This window comes from Podarcis vaucheri (genome assembly GCF_965113315.1).
Source record: "Podarcis vaucheri genome assembly, chromosome: 16".
NCBI classification, from domain to species: Eukaryota; Metazoa; Chordata; class Lepidosauria; order Squamata; family Lacertidae; genus Podarcis; species Podarcis vaucheri.
The window spans coordinates 6,814,383-6,834,632 of record NC_138754.1 but is presented as its reverse complement, the minus strand read 5'-3'; the positions used below and the strand labels follow the sequence as shown (position 1 = coordinate 6,834,632).

Sequence of the window (20,250 nt, the reverse complement as noted above, 5' to 3'; positions counted from 1 at the left end):
GTTGCTTAGGCATTGGTTCCAGACTGCCTGAACCTGCACAGTGGCAGGAACAGGACTGACACTGGGCACCACCATATTTCAGTAAAGGAAAGCATCCTGGGGGAGCGAGAAGGCTTCAATCTCACAGCCCTAGCCCCTTGACAGACCTCAGACAAAAGCAAGGCGAGCCCCTGGATTCCTTTAATGGAATTCCCTAGCAGCAGCGATGGAGGGGCAGGCACAGCCAACCACTTCCCCTCCACAAAACATTGAACCAATGCCTAACTGCCAACTTTACAAAGTTGTGACGATTTGCTACACGGTAGGCAAAGACCAAACGGCAACAGCCAATCAGCAAAATGGCAAATTCCTACCGTGCCTCTGCTCCAAACAGACGACCCCTACACGGGCATAGCAAGGCCAAAGAACAGCCCTAAATATAGGGTGGGAGAGTGGGTGATCTGCTGCACATCGCAAGAAAGTGATGTGCAGCAGCTTACGTAGCCCCTCAGTAGCCAATAGATGACCCAACAGGCCAACTTTTTGCCCCAACAACTGAGGGGCAACCAATGGGGTGTTGTGGCTATCCAAACGGTCCCATCCCACAACAGGTGATCTCACCACAACACGTGCCCTCCATGATGGAGGGCACGATTTCTCCTATCCTCTTCTAAAGCCCTCCAGGATGGTGACCATAATAGTCTTCCCTTTGAAGATTGCATGCTGCGTTTACTAAGGGGGGAGGGGGAAACCAAGACAGAACAGGTGTGGGTGAAACTGGAAAAAATAACTAAGAGCCTGCAATCAAAATAAAATGTTATGGTCTGGATTTCATAATCTAGATGGAGCTTCTCTAAAATTACATATATATGGATCCTCAGGGCAGCCAGAGCCATATAATTTCCAGATCTTCTGAAGTCAGGTGTGATTTGAGGACTTGGGCATTGGAATCCCTGCCTTTGCACCATCTGAGGCTGATGATATATTCTGATTTGGACTCCATTCATTTGTTCTTATTAAAATAATTTTACCTGTCCGAGCCACAAGTTGTTGTTGCCAGTTAAATTAAAATGACCTCAGGCTCAGACACCCTCTCTCTCTCTCTCTCTCTCTCTCTCTCTCTCTCTCTCTCTCTTTCTCTCTCTCTCTCACACACACATCAACCAATAACCCAGGGGGTGTCGCCTATCCTTCCCAAATGGTATAAAAAGCTCACCAGAGACCAGGATCCTCCACGTTGCTCTGCTTGCTTGCCTCTATTTTCTCCTCTCACCTTCTGCTCCTCAGAAAAGCAGGTAAGTAGGCATACCAAGGCCTTTTGGACTTGCTGAAATGTCATCTCCTTGAAATGAACTTTTATGTTGGTGTCTTTCTATGGTTGGGCATGATCCTTGTTAAAAAACAACAACTGATGGGTTGGTGATGACCATTGGCATCATATGGAATTAGTTATTAAATCACTTATTGTAGTATTTGTAGTAATAGCTATCAATGGCTACTAACATTAATGACGATGTTTACTTACTTTTCTGCATTAATATCTCACCTTTTCTCCAAAGAACTCGAGGTGGCATGCAAACTTCTTTCCTCCTCATTTAATCATCACAAGTAGCTTAGGCTGAGAAGCAGTGACTAGTCCAAGGTCACCCAATGCTGGGATTTGGGAACTGGTCTCTCCAAGGTCTCTGCCCAACAGTCCAACCAAATTGGTTCTGCATCCAGTCTCAGGGGCTCTTATGGGCACTGTTTCTCAGTCTAAGCTGCCTCATTGGGTTCTTGTGAGGATAAAGCAGGGAGGGGGTAATCATGTACAACACCTCATGCTCTTTGCTAGGAAAAGTGGTATATAAACGAAAACAAACAAAAAACCCAAAAGATTCCTGTAGGAATAACGGAGGACGACAGGAGGTTGGATGAAGGTGAGCTGTGCAGAAGCCCACTGGCAAGCATGCTCCAAGACAAGCTGCCTGCTAGCTCTGTAGAGGCTCCTTTTATTAGCACAATGTACAAAACCAGTCAGATACATTGTGGACTGTGACCTTTACACATCTTCCAATCCCGAGATCGTGGGGTGGTACAAAGTTATTTCGGCACCTGTTTCCACTGTGTCATTTCCCCCTTGAACAATGTATGACGTAGGAGACAAAGGTCACAGACAGGGCACGGCAGACGACTAAGAGAGCAAAGGTTAGATAGAGGACATGATGTCCAGACAGCTGTGGCTTTGTCTGCAGATGGAAGTGTGCTCCACACCTGACGGGTGGAAGTGTGCTCCACACCCAGAGATCATTCCTTCAATTCCCCAGCCCCAAATCTGAATCTTCAGAAATTCACTGCATCCAGTCATCAAGAAGGACCAATGATCTGACTCATTATCAGACAGCTTCATTTGAACAGATGTCAGGGACTGGCTGGATGAGGAGGAGCGGTGGAAGCCTCCCGACCATGAGCCCCCCAGGGAAAGCACAGCGGGAGAGGACTGGGATCCTGGCTCCCAGTGGCAGGAAATGAAGGTTGGGAGCTTGGAGGATGATGTAGAGGAGGAAGCAGGCAGGTGCACCAGCAGAGACAGGAATCAGATTTAGCAGCTCCAGCACAGAGTCACCCTGACAGCCTGAAGTATGCCAGAATAAAGCATCTGATGAGCCAGGCAGAAGCAGAGAGGGTCCCTTAAGACTCACCTTAGACAGAGGGAGCAGCCTGACACAGAGGGCTAAGGAGTGAAGGGGAAGTTACAAGCCAGTCTGGGCAACAGCTTTATATAGACATGAGCAGCCCTAGAAGTCTCTGTGTGTTCTCTGTTCTGCTTCCTTAGTAAAGAAACTAACTAAACTAGCCGGTGTTTCACAGTCTTCCTCTGATCTGTGAATGTGCTGTTCTCCTTGTTGGCTCCCTGACACCACGTGATAATTGTGCTTTCACATTCTTTTTCAGACCCACACAATACAATGGGGTATTGTGGTCCATCGTGCACCATCCCATCATTTGGGTTTGGCTCAGGTTATGGCCTTGGTAGTGGCTACTGTGGCTACGGTGGCTACGGTGGCTACGGTGGCTATGGTGGCTATGGTGGCTATGGTGGCTATGGTGGCTATGGCGCTGAACATGCAGCAAACCTTGGCGTTCTCTCCGGGGTCCAGCCTTCATGTATCAACCAGCTCCCACCATCAGATATTGTGATCCAGCCACCTCCCTGCATCATTACCATCCCTGGACCAGTCCTCTCTGCTTCCTGTGAGCCCGTCGCAGTGGGAGGAAACACAGCATGTGCTGTAGGCTCATATGGGTATGGAGGGCTGGGTGGATATGGACTGGGTAGATATGGACTGGGTGGACATGGATATGGACTGGGTGGATATGGATATGGACTGGGCAGATGCGGGCTGGGATATGGAAGAGGACTCTATGGTTATGGGTCACTTGGCCGTAGGTCTTTATTGTCAGGTAGCCGGATCTATGGATGCTATTGCTGAGGACAGATGCAAAGAACAACAACATGGAAACAGAAGCAACAGATAAGACCCACGGATGAGGTTATAGGGCTATTTCCATGCAACGTCCCTTAACAATCAGGCCTAATGTGTGTCACCCGTTGACACAAATTTCTCCAAATCGCCTTACTCTGCTCCATAGTTCTGCTGGGCTGGTTTCTTGAGGGTTTGCTCCAGTTTTGCTAAGATCCTGAAATGCACTGTACATATGTATGGTAACCCAACTTGAGTGTGCGTGCGATCTGAACTGGCTCTGAAGCAAGGTGGGAGGAGCTTCCAAATTAATACCCTTCTTGCTTTTTGTCTTCTGGAAGTGATGTAAAAAAAAAGAGAGAAGGATGCAATGAAGCTTGTGTGAAATCAAATTCAATTGTGACCTTTGGACTTTGCTGTGCAAGACTCTGAGTTGTGGAGGAGCTTTTTTTATTCCATTCTGCATGTCTAATATCTTGCTTTGTCCTTCTGGGGCTGATGGGTCTCTGTTCAGTCCCATTCTGCCCCCACTTCCATTAAAGCTTTAAGTGCATTGCATCACATGCCTATTCATTATTTTCTCACAAAAACACAGAGACTGGGAAATATTAACGGTTGATAAAAGCCACTTTAGAAGAAATGAACCTGCTTTCTATTTTATTTATTTATTCATAAAAAATGAATAGAGTGTTATTTCATATATATATTTTTTTAAAAAAATCAGTTTACAATGAAAATGCATAAACCTATGCAGAGAAAAAAAAATTGAAGAAGAAACCAGACGTCAATTCACCATTTTTAATCGTCTGCATAAGCCTGGTAGAATAGAAAAGCTTTCAGCAGGTGTTAAAACAGAAGGCAGCTGCTGAAATTGGCAGAGTAATCCACAATACTAGGCTAATGACACACCTTAGCTAGGAATCTTGGCAGCAATGAGGTTAGAGTGATCACAGTGCGAGAGCCCCTGTGTGGCTCTGCAGTCACTGAAGTAGACCCCTAATTTTGGGGGAAATAGTCACAAGGTAAACAGCGAAAAGTCACGGGGGGGGGGGAATGCTTGTAAGGTCTTGAGCCCTGTTGAATTAGACCCATAAAGGCACATCCTGGGATGAAATAATAGAAATCATAGAATTGGCTCCCAGTACATTTCTGAGCACAATTCAAAGTGTTGGTGCTGACCTTTAAAGCCCTAAATGGCCTCGGCCCAGTATACCTGAAGGAGCGTCTCTACCCCCATCGTTCTGCCCGGAAACTGAGCGCTGAGGGCCTTTTGGCAGTTCCCACACTGCAAAAAGCCAAGTTACAGGTAACCAGGCAGAGGGCCTTCTCAGTAGTGGCACCCGCCCTGTGGAACGCCCTCCCACCAGATGTCAAAGAGAAAAACAGCTACCAGACTTTTAGAAGACATCTGAAGGCGGGAAGCTTTTAATGTTTGATGGACTACTGTGTTAGTTGTAGTCAAAGCGGGAGATAACCAGAGCATGCACCACTTTGACAAGACAGTCCATGGGCAGGTAGGGTCTCACCCTGTGTATCTGATGGAGCTGGTAGACAGCTGCCCTGGACACAGAATTGACCTGCGCCTCCATGGACAGCTGTGAGTCCAAAATGACTCCCAGGCTGTGCACATGGTCCTTCAGAGGCACAGTTTCCCCATTCAGGACCAGGGAATCCTCCACACCTACCCACCACCTGTCCCCCCAAAACAGTACTTCTGTCTTGTCAGGATTCAGTCTCAATTTGCTAGCTGCCATCCATCCTCCAACCACCTCCAGACACTCACACAGGACCTTCACCACCTTCACTGGTTCTGATTTGAAAGAGAGGTAGAGATGGGTATCATCCGCATACTGACGAACACCCAGCCCAAACCCCCTGGTGATCTCTCCCCTAACAATTTTTGTGCCTGGGGCAGCCACCCCTCCTCTCCCCCCACGCTATGCCACTGTGTATGGGGAAGAAGGATTATGGATAAAAAACATCAGAAAAACACTGCGCTGGATTAGGCCAGTGGCCCATCCAGTACAGTATCTAGTACCATCTAGTACATCTAACAGTGGCAGATAAGATTTCTCCGGGAAACACACAGGGAGGTCATGAAGGCAAGAGCCCTCTGCCATTGTTAGAATCTTAGCACAATAACAACTCTCCCCCTTCTGGTAACTTTTGGTATATGTTTAATTTATATGCAACGTTGAAAAACTCGAGTTCCACTGTGTAGATTCTTCTGAAGTACAGTGGTACCTCGGGTTACATACGCTTCAGGTTACAGACTCCGCTAGCCCAGAAATAGTGCTTCAGGTTAAGAACTTTGCTTCAGGATAAGAACAGAAATCGGTGGTGCAGCAGCAGCAGGAGGCCCCATTAGCTAAAGTGGTGCTTCAGGTTAAGAACAGTTTCAGGTTAAGAACGGACCTCCGGAACGAATTAAGTACTTAAACTGAGGTACCACTGTATGGGAATAAGAATACGAGAGGCCCTGTGTGGCTCTGCAGTCACTGAAGAAGGCCCAGATTTTTTTAAAAAAATAGTCACCAGGTAAACAGTGAAAAGTCACTGGGAAAAAAATGCATGTAGGGACTTGAGCCCTGCTGAATTAGACCCCTAAAGGCACATCCTGGGTTGAAATAATAGAAATCATAGAATTGTAGAGTTGGATGGGGCCACAAGGGTCATCTAGTCTAACCCCCTGCAATGCAAGAATCATTCACCCAACATGGAGCTCGAACCCACAACCCTGGAATTAAGAGTCTTGTGCTCTACCAACTGAGCTGTCCCAGCTGCCACAAATGGGCAACCCCCCCCAAAAAAAAATCTCAGCAACTCTGGGCAGTCTCCCCCCATTTTCTTAATTTGGAGTCCCCCAAAATAGGGGAGTCTTATACACGAGGGCCTGTTATACATGTAAAAATACGGTATATCAAATTTTGTTTCTCTCATTGTCTCATTCTATTAAATCTTAAGTTAGGCAGTTTTGCCTAATATGAACATCTTTACCAAGCAACTTTCCATTAATATATTTTATTTTTCCATGTTATTTTCACTGATGGGTGCATTTTTTTATGCACGCCTGACCACAGTGCATGCATTTAATGTACCCCTTATTTGGCTAGAGGGCTGCATTGCAAAATTCAGAGAATTTTGGATGATCGATGTGCCTTTATTCAAATATTGTTTCAGCAAGTATGAATCTGATAGGTCCATATTTAAATGCAAAATGAATCAGATTTCTACCACATCCCTAATTGCACAGGTTGTACAGCAAAAGGGGTGTCCGATTAATGACTGGCTAAAGTTTCATTTTGTTTGCAAAATGAGGACGACAATACAATGTAGAATCAAAATCCAGCAGCCAGATGTTTTGAATGCAACAAAAGGTTTAATTCAAGAAAAAAGAAGAAAGAAAGAGCAGAAGCAATTTGGACACTGGTCATTTTTCCTTCCAAGCAAGACAACGTGCAGAATACAAACATGAACAAATGGAATTCAGTTCATTCAGAGATTTAAAATAGGTTTATGAAATTGGGTTGAAATCTATTTTAGCAGGAAGGGGAGCCTTAAGATGTGCAAAATCATCTAGAAGTCCCTTTCCCTGGGGAATTCTGGGAAATGAGTTTTGATGAAAGGTGACTTGAGATATGAATCCTTAAGGGAGAATCATCCGAGTGCCCACCAATTTCCAGGATATTATAGAGGGTAAAGGGGAAGCGATGTCATCAGTATAAAACAGATGCATATTTGTCCTTTTTTAAAAATATGGCCTTAGCCTAAATGGGGATGTTGGTAGAATTAGTGTAGAAGCATCAAATTTTGAGCTAAAAGGAAGAATATCAAACACCGCTATAGGATGGATTCCTAGCATAGCAGATCTTCGCTTATTCCTGTTTAATTCAGATGGACACCTCAGCCTTTGGGAGAAATGGAAAGTTATGCCAGTAATTCCATGGGTCTTGCAGCTGTAAATTCCTGGGTCATATGGCAAGTTCCTCTCAATTTAACAGGGGTATCCGCAGATGCTAGCACGACGCCCAAGGTGACCTTTATTCCTCAGGTAGCCCCGTCTTCCCAGGCCATAGCCCCAGCCACCATAACCCCAGTGGTCAACTGCACACGATGTGTTGCCTCCCACATAAACAGGCTCGCAGCTTGCAGACAGAATTGGCCCTGGGAGGGTCACCACACTTGCGGGTGGCTGAATCACAACTTCGGCTGGTGGGATCTGGTTGATACATGAAGGCCTGACCCCAGCCAGGGTACCCAGGCTGCCGGATGATTCAACAGCACCGTAGCCACGACCGCCATAGCCCCAGCCGAGACCTCCATGTCCCCAGCCGCCATAGCCGAGACCTCCGTATCCGCAGCCAAGACTTCCTGCTGATCCAAAGCCAACAGTGGGGGTGGAGGCACAGGATGGGACAGCGCACGATGGACCACAGTCAGCCATGGTGGAGTTACAAAGGTGAAACTGGAAGAAAACATATGATTGACAATGATGAGTTTGCACCAGAAGACAGCCTAAAATTACTCACAACATAGAAAAAGGATGGCCACTTTCTTCCTTGAGATGTTGCCTTGTCAAATCCTAGAGATGGGTGGATGACTTCCCCTTCTATATTGCTGTTCCTAGGAAGCTGCCTATTACGGATGCTGACAATTACCTTCTTGTGTAATATGCAGGATCCATTTAAATGCACTACAGTGGTACCTTGGTTGTCAAACTTAATCCATTCCAGGAGTCCGTTCAACTCCCAGAACCGTTCGAAAACCAAGGCGCGGCTTCCAATTGGCTGCAGGAGCTTCCTGAACTCAATCGGAAGCCGCGTCAGAAGTTAGGCTTCCAAAAAACATTTGCAAACTGGAACACTTAGTTCTGGGTTTGCGGCATTCGGGAGCCGATTTGTTCGGGAGCCAAGCTGTTTGAAAACTAAGGTACCACTGTGTACATTTAAAGCATTATCTACCTCTATCTATCATCTATCTATCTATCTATCTATCTATCTATCTATCTATCTATCTATCTATCTATCATCTGCATCTATCATCTATCTATATCTATCTATCTATCTATCTATCTATCATCTATCTATCTATCTATCTATCTATCATCTATCTATCTATCTAATCTATCATCTATCTATCTATCTATATTCCTATCTATCTCTATCATCTATCATCTATCTATCTATCTATCATCTATCTATCTATCTATATCTATCTATCATCTATCTATCTATCTATCTATCTATCTATCTATCTATCTATCTATCATCTATCATCTATCTATCTATCTATCTATCTATCTATCTATCTATCTATCATCATCATCTATCATCTATCATCTCTATCTATCTATCTATCATCTATCTATCTATCTATCTATCTATCTATCTATCTATCTACCTATCCATCCATGTTGTGGATGTTGTGCCCCATCTTCACATTCTCCACATTCTCCACATTCTCTGGGAATAGAGGCAGTTTTTAGGGTAGCCACACTATGCACTCACCCACTTTGCCCTTCCCTGACATCACAGCAGCTCAGCGAATGAGAGCAAGACCAGTGGGATCACCCACTCCTTCCAAGCCTACCTGCTGTGAGATCAAAAAGCAGATAGCCAATTACGGCAGTGATAATCGTTACCCTTGGTTGGTATGTGTATGTAGTTGTTGAGCAACTTTTTAAGAAGTGGGGAAGGGGAGATTTCTTCATTATACCCTCCCACCAGATGTCAGAGAGAAAAACAACTACCAGACTTTTAGAAGAAATCTGGGAAGCTTTTAATGTTTAATAGGTTATTGTATTTTAATATTCTGTTGGAAGCCGGCCAGAGTGGCTGGGGAAACCCAGCCAGATGGGCGGGGTATAAATAGTAAATAGTAAATAGTAAATAGTAAATAGTAAATAGTAAATAGTAAATAGTAAATAGTAAATAGTAAATAGTAAATAGTAAATAGTAAATAGTAAATAGTAAATAAATAAATAACAAATAACAAATAATAAATAAGGCTTCTTGGGACCAATTCCCAGGGCAACGGAGAGTGGATAAAGGCTGGGAACACAGCAAACAGGTGCGAGATTGTTCCACCAAGCTTGCAATTTCTCACAGATTTTTGAGCAGACCACATCAAAAGGCTTCTGAGAACTGGTTTGGTAAACACTGACTGCCTGGGTTGAGTAATAAAGGCTTGGGATTCCTGACAAGAGAGCCACAGAAATACTTTGCCCATGGGCTCTAAATCTAATCAGCATCCCAAATGATTTAGAGAGTTTCTTGAATTGAACTTGAGTCATCTCCTTCCATGCTCCATTTACAGGGATGGGGAAGCAGGCTCTCACTCCAGGCCAAACCTCTCACCATCTGGACCCTCCTGGACTTCTTTTACCTGGCTGGCAAAACTCTCACCATACTTCTCACCTGCCCAGGTGGAGAGCAGAGAGGGCTGTGTGTCTGTGTAGGAACCTTTCACATGTGGAATGGAGCTGGAATGAGGTCTACTGTGAAGAGGTAAGAGTCCACATCTGTTGCTCCACCCACTATTGCCTCTGGACCCAATCATGTCCCTCCTGCCACCAGCATGTACCTCATCCACAAAGGGATGTCCGTAACGGAATACACCCACTTTCAAATTATGCTTTGAAGACCTTTCCTCTGCTTTCATTAACTTCATATCCATGAAACCTCATCAGTTTCATGAATTAATCTGCAATTCTTACTTAGTAACAGTAAAAGCAAAGGGACCCCTGACCAAGTCCCCGTGGGGTGACTTCTTGTCACCCCCACAGACACGGAACCCTGGGTGCACCGCCCTCCCATCCCCCGTTGCGGCGCCACTGATCCTACCTAGTGATGCTGGGTGTTTGCAATGTGCCTTAAAAATAATAAGATTCCAGTCCTCATGGTTCTGAATGTAGAAGCAATGGCACCACCCTGCAGATGGGACCCAGATGAATGCACCCAAAGCTTCCTGAATAATAATGAAAAGCTTGCCTTTTCTTCTTTCCCAGTTTCTGCTCATTTGGATATTGAATTCAATGGTTTCAGTGATCAATCCTGAGAAAGTGCTAGAGCATTGCAGGGGGTTGGATTAGATCACCCTCGTTGTTCCTTCCAACACTACAGTTCTTTCATGCTCTGATTCTCTGTTCAACCCCCAACCTCTCTTGTTAGAGTTTGGAGGGACTCCTGCCTAAAAGCTTGGAGGGTTATTGCCAATCAGCATAGACAATAATGAGTTACCTAGGTTGGGACTGACTAAATACTGAGGCTGACTAAATGTATGGCAGCTTACTACTACTACTACTACTACTACTACTACTACTGCTAATAATAATAATAATAATAATAATTGCATCTGTCCTTAGCATTATTGTTAAGGACAGATTGATCTAGCTAAGCTTAAAGATTTAAAAAGGGAAATGACTCCACAAAGAACTTATTTCAATAACCAAAACTATAAAATGCACTTGAAGACACATGTATGCTATTTCCCCACCAAATGCCTCCATAAGTTTCAAATCTCTGTCACTCTCTCGGTCTTGATCTCATCCTCTAATATCTCATTTACTAGGGAGTTTCGATTCCAAGAAGTATGTAACATTCACACACCCTCAAAATAAATAAACAAATAAAGGAACCCGCTTTGAAAATAATTACTAAGGATGTGGGGAGTTACGTTGTCCAGAGATGGGGGAACTGGTAGTCCTCCAGATGATGTTGGACTCTACTACACATCAGCCCCCGCTAATACAGCCAAGAGTCAATAATAAAAAGAGTTATAGAGCAACAACATCTGGGGAGACGCAGAATTCCCTATCCTTCACATTGTCTTTTGTCAAAACTCTTCTGTAAGTGAACCCTCTCCGCCTGGAATGACAGATCTTTCTCAAGGTTGACTTACCCAGTTCTCCGGACAACAGAAGACTGATGCAATGTCAAGTTGTGCTTTTGGTGGACTTCTGAACATTTTTATACCATTCTTGTCACCCATCCCTGGTGGTAAAGAACCTCCTTGTAGCGCCGCAGGGTTTAATTACCTACCCCAACTCAAGAAGCAGGAAACAATTGAACCCCCAAATTATTTTAATAAACTTAACACGCTAAAGCAAAGACTTCCTGTATCATGTTCACCACTTGAAAATAACCACTGTAGCCCAGCCTTTTAATGCTCCATTGCTCATTTTCTCCTCCCAGAACAGCAATTTGTCTCATGGGCGCTCCTTTTGTTCTGAAATGGCAACATGCTGACCAGGAATAGGTTGCTGATCTTAGCTGGAAAACCTGGAGAAATTTCCCATGAGAAACTAGCCAATTCACACTTTGCAGAATTGGGTTTCTGCCTTTGGGAGGGGTGAATGTACTTCACTATGGCCCAGGGGAAAGAGACTCAAATTGCTCTCTTTCTCAATAAGGGGTCTCCAAGCCACATGAGGCTTTGACCCCCCCCCGATAAATATGAAAAGCATAACATCAAATGCAACATGCATAACAAAACTTGACTCTGAACATATCCCTGGTGCTACAGAGGGGGAAAAGGGGGAATGGACGGACCTAAAGCAACAGGAGGACACAGAACTAGAAACAGAAATCTGGAGGACTAAAGGGAGTAATTTATAAATTTGCAAGTGTTTAGATACAGTGGTACCTTGGTCTACGAACAGTCCTGTTAACGAACTATTTGAGCAACAAACTCCGCGAAACCAGAAGTAGGTGTTCGGGTTAGCGAACTTTGCATTGGAAGCCGAACAGTGGAAGGGCACCAGCAGCGGGAGGCCTCAGTAGGGAAAGTGCACCTCGGTTTAAGAATGGATTTGGTTTAAGAATGGACTTCAGGAACAGACAGGCCCATCTAACCCATAGAGGCTAGTGGTGCGGGGCGCCAAGTTCTGGAGGGCGCCTGGCAAGAGTCCGGGGAACACCGAACGAGTGGGCTGAGTGAGCGAGGGTGCGTGCGCTTCTCCCGCTGAGTGTCGGCTCGGGTTTTTTTTTTTAGCCTGCAGGCACTGAATTCTGCAGGCCCACTCGTTCGGTGTGCTGCCTGCCATGGCCACCGTGGCACGAAGTGGCCAGCTGAGCTGGGAGGCGCCGCATCCAGCCTCCACCTTTTCTCCACTGGAGGAGCCGCCCTCCAGCCGCTTCCCACCTCCTCCAGGCCTAAAGAAAGGTCGACAGCTCTGGGAAGGAAGGGGGCACCGGAAGGATCTTTGCACCATGACTCTGGGTATGCTTAAGACGGCCCTGGGAACAGATTAAGTTCGTAAACCGAGGTAAAGGTAAAGGGACCCCTGACCATTAGGTCCAGTTGTGACCGACTCTGGGGTTGCAGTGCTCATCTCGCTTTATTGGCCGAGGGAGCCGGCGTACAGCTTACGGGTCATGTGGCCAGCATGACTAAGCCGCTTCTGGCGAACCAGAGCAGCGCACGGAAACACCGTTTACCTTCCCGCCCGAGTGGTACCTATTTATCTACTTGCACTTTGACGTGCTTTAGAACTGCTAGGTTGGCAGGAGCAGAGACCGAGCAACGGGAGCTCACCCCATCATGGGGATTTCAACTGCCAACCTTCTGATCGGCAAGTCCTAGGCTCTGTGGTTTAACCCAGAGCGCCACCCGCGTCCCTTGTAAACCGAGGTACCACTGTATAATACCAGTCCATAATGGACAATGAAGATCTGGACTGCTCCCTGTTGCCACAAAATAAATTCAGCACATGGAAATCAAGCAACTAGGCTACTTTTTAAGGCTGCCTTGCCTTCTCGTCACTATCTATTTGCCTGTTCCACTCATTGCCTCTATCTCTTGCAACCTCCCTCCATCTAATGCGTTGATTTGGCATTGCTTTTCTGCTTGCCGTTCAGACCAAGGAGACAAAGGGTTTTGGAACGTTTGGTTTTTGGAACGGACTTCCGGAACAGATTAAGTTTGAGAAACAAGGTACCACTGTATATCCAGTTCTTTGCAGAGTACAATAATAACTATGACAACACTAAAAGTAGTAATTATTGGTAAATCCCTGTTCACTGGACAGAACGAAAAGGGCAAAGGAGGAACATTAGCACCCCCTACAAAGGAGGGAAGGGCAGAATCAAGACTAATCCGCCCTTCTAAAAAGTTATATTGGGGGGGGGAACAAATCACTGAATTTCATAACATGGCATTATTATAGAACAATTATGCTTAATTAGCAAAAAAACAAAAAGCAAAACAAAACCCAACAGTTGTGTTTAGATGACAACTGATTAACACCTTGAAACTTGTTTGTTAACACCTTACAAAAGATTTTAGATGCTCTCAATATGTATATAGATTAGTCAACTCTTTTGACCTGTGGCTATTGTTTCCCACGAGGAAGCAGGAAACATTGGTGAATTAAGAAGCTTTCAAAACCTAAAATGCTCCCATTTGCACATTTGCAGACTTTGCACAGATGACATCTTCTGAGAATATGTAGCTTTAATAAAGTCATCCGCACCCTTGTAAATGTTTTTCTGTGATGCTCACATATGATTTGATGGCCTTAAATGTTCTAATTGCACTGGAGTTTCACATTGCTCAATAACCTTAAGAATAGCATGTCTTCGAAATGGCCCCCCAAAAATGTAAACCTTAAAAATAAGAATATTGGCTTTTATCAACTGACCAAACTAACTGTGAATCTATTTGGTCTTCCTTCAAGATTCCTCCACCAAAAGAAGGGAGTCACACACACCATCAACAGTCACAATGGCTCTCTTTTTACGCAAGGGGTGTTAATTGGGGCTCCAGCTCCCATCATCTCCGGCAAGCATGGCCAACGCTTAGGGATGGATTTTATTGTATGATTGCTTAGATCAGGCTTCCTAAAACTCGGCACTCCAGATGTTTTTGAGACTACAATTCCCATCATCCCTGACCACTGGTACTGCTAGATAGGGATCATGGGAGTTGTAGGTCAAAAACATTTGGAGGGCTGAGTTTGAGGCTTAGATGGTCAGGCTAAATTTGTGGGGTATAAACCTGATCCAGACTTCACAGCAGATCTTGCAATGCCCAGATCTAACCTCCAGGTTCATAGACAGTGTGTGTGGCTCCCTTCTTTACCTCTCAAGATAAAGGTAAAGGACCCCAGGATGATTAGGTCCAGTCAAAGGCGACTATGGGGTTGCACCGCTCATCTCGCTTTCAGGACGAGGGAGCCAGCGCTTGTCCACAGACAGCTTTCCGGGTCATGTGGCCAACATGACTAAACCGCTGCTGATCGGCAAGGACAGCGGTTTGAATCCCCGCGATGGGGTGAGCTCCTGTAAATATCCAACTATAAAGCTATGCTGGAAGCTGCCAAGAGTGGCTGGGGCAACCCAGTCAGATGGGCGGGATACAAATATTTTTTATTTTTTACAGTGGTACCTCGGGTTAAGTACTTAATTCGTTCCAGAGGTCCATTCTTAAACTGAAACTTTTCTTAACCTGAAGCACCACTTTAGCTAATGGGGCCTCCTGCTGCCGCTGTGCCGCCGGAGCACGATTTCTGTTCTCATCCTGAAACAAAGTTCTTAACCTGAAGCACTATTCTGTAACCTGAAGCGTATGTAACCTGAGGTACCACTGTATATCCAAAGGAGCTGTATCTTTCAGAGGCCCACATCTTCCTCCACTCTCAGGATCCACACAGAGGGCTTTGCTTTGTTTTGTGTGAGAAATTTCTTTGGATTCAAACAAATTCAGTGAAATAATAATAATAATAAATGCTTATTAGGGACTCCTGACCATTAGGTCCAGTCGTAACCGACTCTGGGGTTGTGGTGCTCATCTCGCTTTATTGGTCGAGGGAGCCGGTGTACAGCTTCCGGGTCATGTGGCCAGCATTACTAAGCCGCTTCTGGCAAACCAGAGCAGCGCTGTTTACCTTCCCACTGAAGCAGTACCTATTTATCTACTTGCACTTTGACGTGCTTTTGAACCGCTAGGTTGGCAGGAGCAGGGACCGAGCAACAGGAGCTCACCCCGTCGTGGGGATTCAAACTGCCGACCTTCTGATGGGCAAGTCCTAGGCTCTTTGGTTTAACCCACAGCACCACCCGCGTCCCAACTAAATAAATGCTTACAAGGTATTAAAAACTCCAGCTGGAACTCCAGCTGTGTCCTCTGCTCAGGGCCTTTATTGGTGTCCAGGGATTGAGCCTTCCTGGGAGTAGTCGATGGTTGATGGAGGGAGGTTGGGTGAGAAGGAGGGAAATCTTGGTCTTCCAAGGTGAGAGGTTGGGAGGAGAAAGCAAAGATCTCAGGTGTGAGCTGGGAAGGGTACTACCTTCTGTGGGTGGTAAGAGTTAAGCACTACCTTTTAGAGAGGACTCCGTGTTCTTTTTTTAAACTCTCTGTGACTGTTTTTGTTCTTTTTTTTTATTCACGTTAGTTTTCTATATATTATTGTATCATGAAAAAAGACTTTAATAAAAATATTAAACCTAAAAATACCCGCCACTTTCTTTGTGCTTATTAAAAAAAAAGGACTTATTAAAGCAAAGCTACATTACAAACAAAGGAAGACTGGTATCTAAATTAAAAATCAAGAAGGGGAGGCTCCAAACCACTGATGATGCCATCTGAACTGTATAAAAGTTCAAGACACACTGGGCTCTTCACTCGATTCCTTACCTTTCCATTGACTTCTGCTTCTCAGAGAACCAGGTAAGCCCAGCTTTCATGAATGTATTTTCAATGGTTTGTGCATTATATTAGACAGTGTAGATGCATGCTGACATCTTCACTTGATCCCTTACCTTTCCATTGCCTTCTGTACCTCAGAGAACCAGGTAAGTCCAGCTTTGGGGAATGTATACGATGGTAGCAATACTTAAAGTAGACCCATTGACATTAATGGACATGAGAAACTTGAATAAATCAATTTCACCAGGCCTACTCTGAGTAGCACATCATTAGACAGAAGCCAACTGGAGCAGTAACTCTTTTATCTGAGGTTGAAAGATCAGAGGCAGTGTGTGTCCGACTGAACTTCGCTGGAGAAGAGAGGACTTTTGGTAAGAGGTGTCCTTTCAGAATGATAGCACATAATCTGTGTTGGCCTCCCAAGGTCAGAACCAGCCCCTTGAGTTGGTCCTCAAGATAGAGTGGAGGTGTACTCAGGTCATACTTGTGGGCTCCCCAAGGTTTGCCACTGTGGGGGGAAAGCTAGTAGACTAGATATGTCTTTGCTTTGATTCATCAAAGCCCTTCTTATGCTCTTTTCTCCTGGAAACTAACATGTGGGTAGAGTACACTTTACTATCTTGCACAATCTAAAATTCTCACGACTCCATATTAAACCAGTTAACATTCCCAAGCCATTGCAGTCATTATTGATGCTGTTTCCATGAAGATCTTCACGTTGGGCAGGGTTGGGGAACTGATAGCCCTGCAGATGGGTTTCTACTGCAGCTTCCATCCTCACAGACCACCAACATCTGAAGTGCAGCAGGATCCTCCCCCCTGGTGATGGTGGGCTTCCCATGGGGGCATAGGAATGGCCACCGAGAGACAGAGTGCTGGACTAGATGAGGATGGTGAGGATTTATTAAATCTGTATACCAAGCTTCATCCAAAGATCCTAGGGCTCTTCACAACAAGGAAGTGCAAACTGAGAATACAAAATACAAAATAAAACAAAAATAAACCAATGCCACCCCCAAAAAAACCCACATTTTAAAAACCATAGAATGTTAATCAGCCGAATGCCTGGTTGAAGAGAAACGTTTTAGCCTGGTACCGAAAAATATGCAAATGAAGGCCCTCAGATGATGATCACAGGCTCTGCTTGGTTTATATGAGGAGAGGAGGTCTTTGACATGTTGCAATCCTGAGTCATTTAGGGCTTTAAAGGTCAAAAACAGCATCTGGAATTGGGCCTGGAAATTAATTGGCAGTTGAATCAGGATCGGTGTAATATACTCCAACTGTCTTGCTCCAGTGAGCAACTGGGCTGAATAATAATAATAATAATAATAATAATAATAATAATAATAATTTATTATTTATACCCCGCCCATCTGGCTGGGTTTCCCCAACCACTCTGGGTGGCTTCCAACCGAAAATTAAAACAATACAGCATCAGACATTAAAAACTTCCCTAAACAGGGCTGCCTTCAGTTGTCTTTTAAAAGTAAAATAGTTGTTTATTGCCTTGACATCTGCTGGGAGGGCGTTCGACAGGGCAGGCACCACTACTGAGAAGGCCCTCTGCCTGGTTCCCTGTAACTTGGCTTCTCGCAGCGAGGAAACCACCAGAAGGCCCTCGGTGCTGGACCTCAGTGTCCGGGCTGAACAATGGGGGTGGAGACGCTCCTTCAGGTATACAAAACCTAGGCTGTTTAGGGCTTTAAAGGTCAGCACCAACATTTTGAATTGTGCTCAGAAACGTACTGCCAATGAAGATCTTTCAGGACCCGTGTTATATGGTCTTGGCGGCCACTCCCAGTCACCAGTCTAGCTGCCACATTCTGGATTAATTGCAGCTTCCGAGTCACCTTCAAAGGTAGGGCACATTGCAGTAGTCCAAGCTGAAGTTACTGAACCATCTTCAGAAGCAGCCCTATGTATAACGTGTTGCAGGACTCCAACCTAGAGGTTGCCAGAGTATAAACAACAGGACTTAGGCTATTCTTGCACAACTGGGTCATCAGCTCAAGCTGATGGAAGGCCCTCTGCGCCACTGAGACCACCTGAGCCTCAAGCAACAGCAAAGGATCCAGGAGTACCCCCAAGCTACTTGCCTGCTCCTTCAGAGGGAGAGTAACCCCATCAAGAGCAGGCAACTTCCCATCTGCCCAGTCTAGGGAACCTCCCACTAACTGCCTCATTTCTATCTGGAATGAGCTTCAGTTTGTTGACTCTCATCAAGTACATTACCAAGGCAAAATAAAAAAATTCCTTCCAGTAGCACCTTAAAGACCAACTAAGTTAGTTCTTGGTATGAGCTTTCGTGTGCATGCACACTTCTTCAGATACACAAGGCAAAATAGTGGTCCAGCACATCCACTTTCATATCTGCAGATGATGTGTGCCATCAGCAAACTGCTGACACCCTATTCCTCTTAGCAGTTTCTGTAGATGCTAAATGACATAGGGGATAGACATGAACCCTAAGGAGTCCACATTGAATCCCCAAGCATCACCCTCTGGAAATGACCATCCAAGTAGGATTGTAATCACCTCAAAGCAGTGCAAAACTTGGACAGCCGCTCTAGAAGGACAACATGGTCAATGGCACAGAAAGCTGCTGAGACGTCAATGAGAATTGACATGGACACATTTCTGCTGTCTCTCTTCTGACAGAGGTCATGATCTTGTACCAGAAGGGTAACAGTGAGGGAGGGCGTTTGTACAACACTATAAATAGCTAATGTGGTTTCCTCCAAATGATCTGGACTTCAACTCCCATCATTCCTGAGCATGTGGCCTGATTGATGGATTTTGCATTCCAAATCATTTGGGGAGCAACAGGTAGGCTGCCCCAGGTATAAATATCGCATTCCCCTTTTTGATATTTCTCACTTTGTTTCAGATTAACCTCCACCAACCCAACATGGTTCACTGTGGTCCATCTTGCGCTGTCCCATCCTGTGCCTCCACCCCAGTTGTGGGTTTTGGATCAGCAGGTCATGGCTACAGAGGTCTTGGCTATGGCCTTGGCTTTGGTCATGGAGGTTTCGGCTGGGGGCATGGAGGCTCTGTTGAATCCTCTGGATCCCTTGGCACCCTGGACGGTGTTATCCCTTCATGCATCAACCAGCTCCCACCAGCAGAGGTCGTGATCCAGCCACCTCCCAGTGTCCTGACCATCCCAGGGCCCATCCTCTCTGCTAGCTGTGAGCCTGTGTCTGTTGGAGGCAACACTCCGTGTGCTGTTGGGGGTTATGGCTATGGGTACGGCAGAGGGCTCTTTGGGGATGGTTATGGTTACCTTGGAAAGAGGTCTTTGTTGGGTGGCCGTTCTGGTATCTGTTCATACCCCTGCTAAACCCAGATGGATGACCCCTTGAAAACTCAGAATTTGGAACTGTGATATCCTGGCTCATGCCTGAGTTCATGCACTCACATTTCAGAAAGGCTGAGTGTGCACATTGCTACAGGAAAAGAATGCAACTTGTGGATGCTCAGCTCACTCTGAAAAGCCTATTTTCATGCCTTTTCTTGCCTTCCTTTTTAAAAAAATTATGTATATGTCCCTCTCTTTGTCTTCTTATATATAAAACAGCAAGTCTGTTCTGCAAGCCTCCACTCTGCACTAAGCTATACAATCTGTCATATGTGAACTTAGAGTTCTTGAGTTAAAAGCTTTTCCCTTGGGTAGAAGAAGATGCAAGCAATTCTTTGCAAAGACACTGCTCTGCCTGATTGGCTTAGCCTGTGTTTATGTGTGGTTTTCAATGTATCTCATGATTTATCTCATGGATGGGAAACCTCTCTCTTGGCCCCAGGTGTTCTTGGACTCTAGCTCCCACCATCCCCAGCCAGAATAGCCAATGGTCAGGGATTATGGGAGTTGTAGTCTAACAACATTTGGCAGGGTCTACTGTAAAAGCAAACTGTCCACTCTGCTTTCATTAAAGCTCATTCATCAATCTCTTATAAGCTTTTTTGTCTTGTTTTATCTAATTCCTGGAAAAATCTCTAGCAGAAAGATTGTTATAAGCCAGGGGTGAGGAATCTTTCTTTAAATATTGCATTTATCTGCTCATTATATACATACATACATGCATATGATTTGCACAACCCCACTGTGTTAAGAAACTCACTTATGTAACTCAAACGGAGTCCAAAGTTTTGTCTTTCT

At 45.1% G+C, this 20,250-nt stretch overlaps 2 long non-coding RNA genes across 2 annotated transcripts; one reads left to right on the top strand and one right to left on the bottom strand.

Moving 5' to 3' along the window:
* Positions 1-6,802: 6,802 nt before the first annotated feature.
* On the bottom strand, positions 6,803-11,398 carry LOC309520730. The gene is made up of 2 exons (XR_014214347.1): positions 11,343-11,398; positions 6,803-7,908 (listed from the first exon to the last, which is right to left on the bottom strand). It is a non-coding gene; the product is annotated as an uncharacterized lncRNA (long non-coding RNA).
* A 4,663-nt stretch (positions 11,399-16,061) lies between these two features.
* Positions 16,062-20,048, top strand: LOC309520718. The gene is made up of 2 exons (XR_014214334.1): positions 16,062-16,109; positions 18,979-20,048. It is a non-coding gene; the product is annotated as an uncharacterized lncRNA (long non-coding RNA).
* Positions 20,049-20,250: the final 202 nt, after the last annotated feature.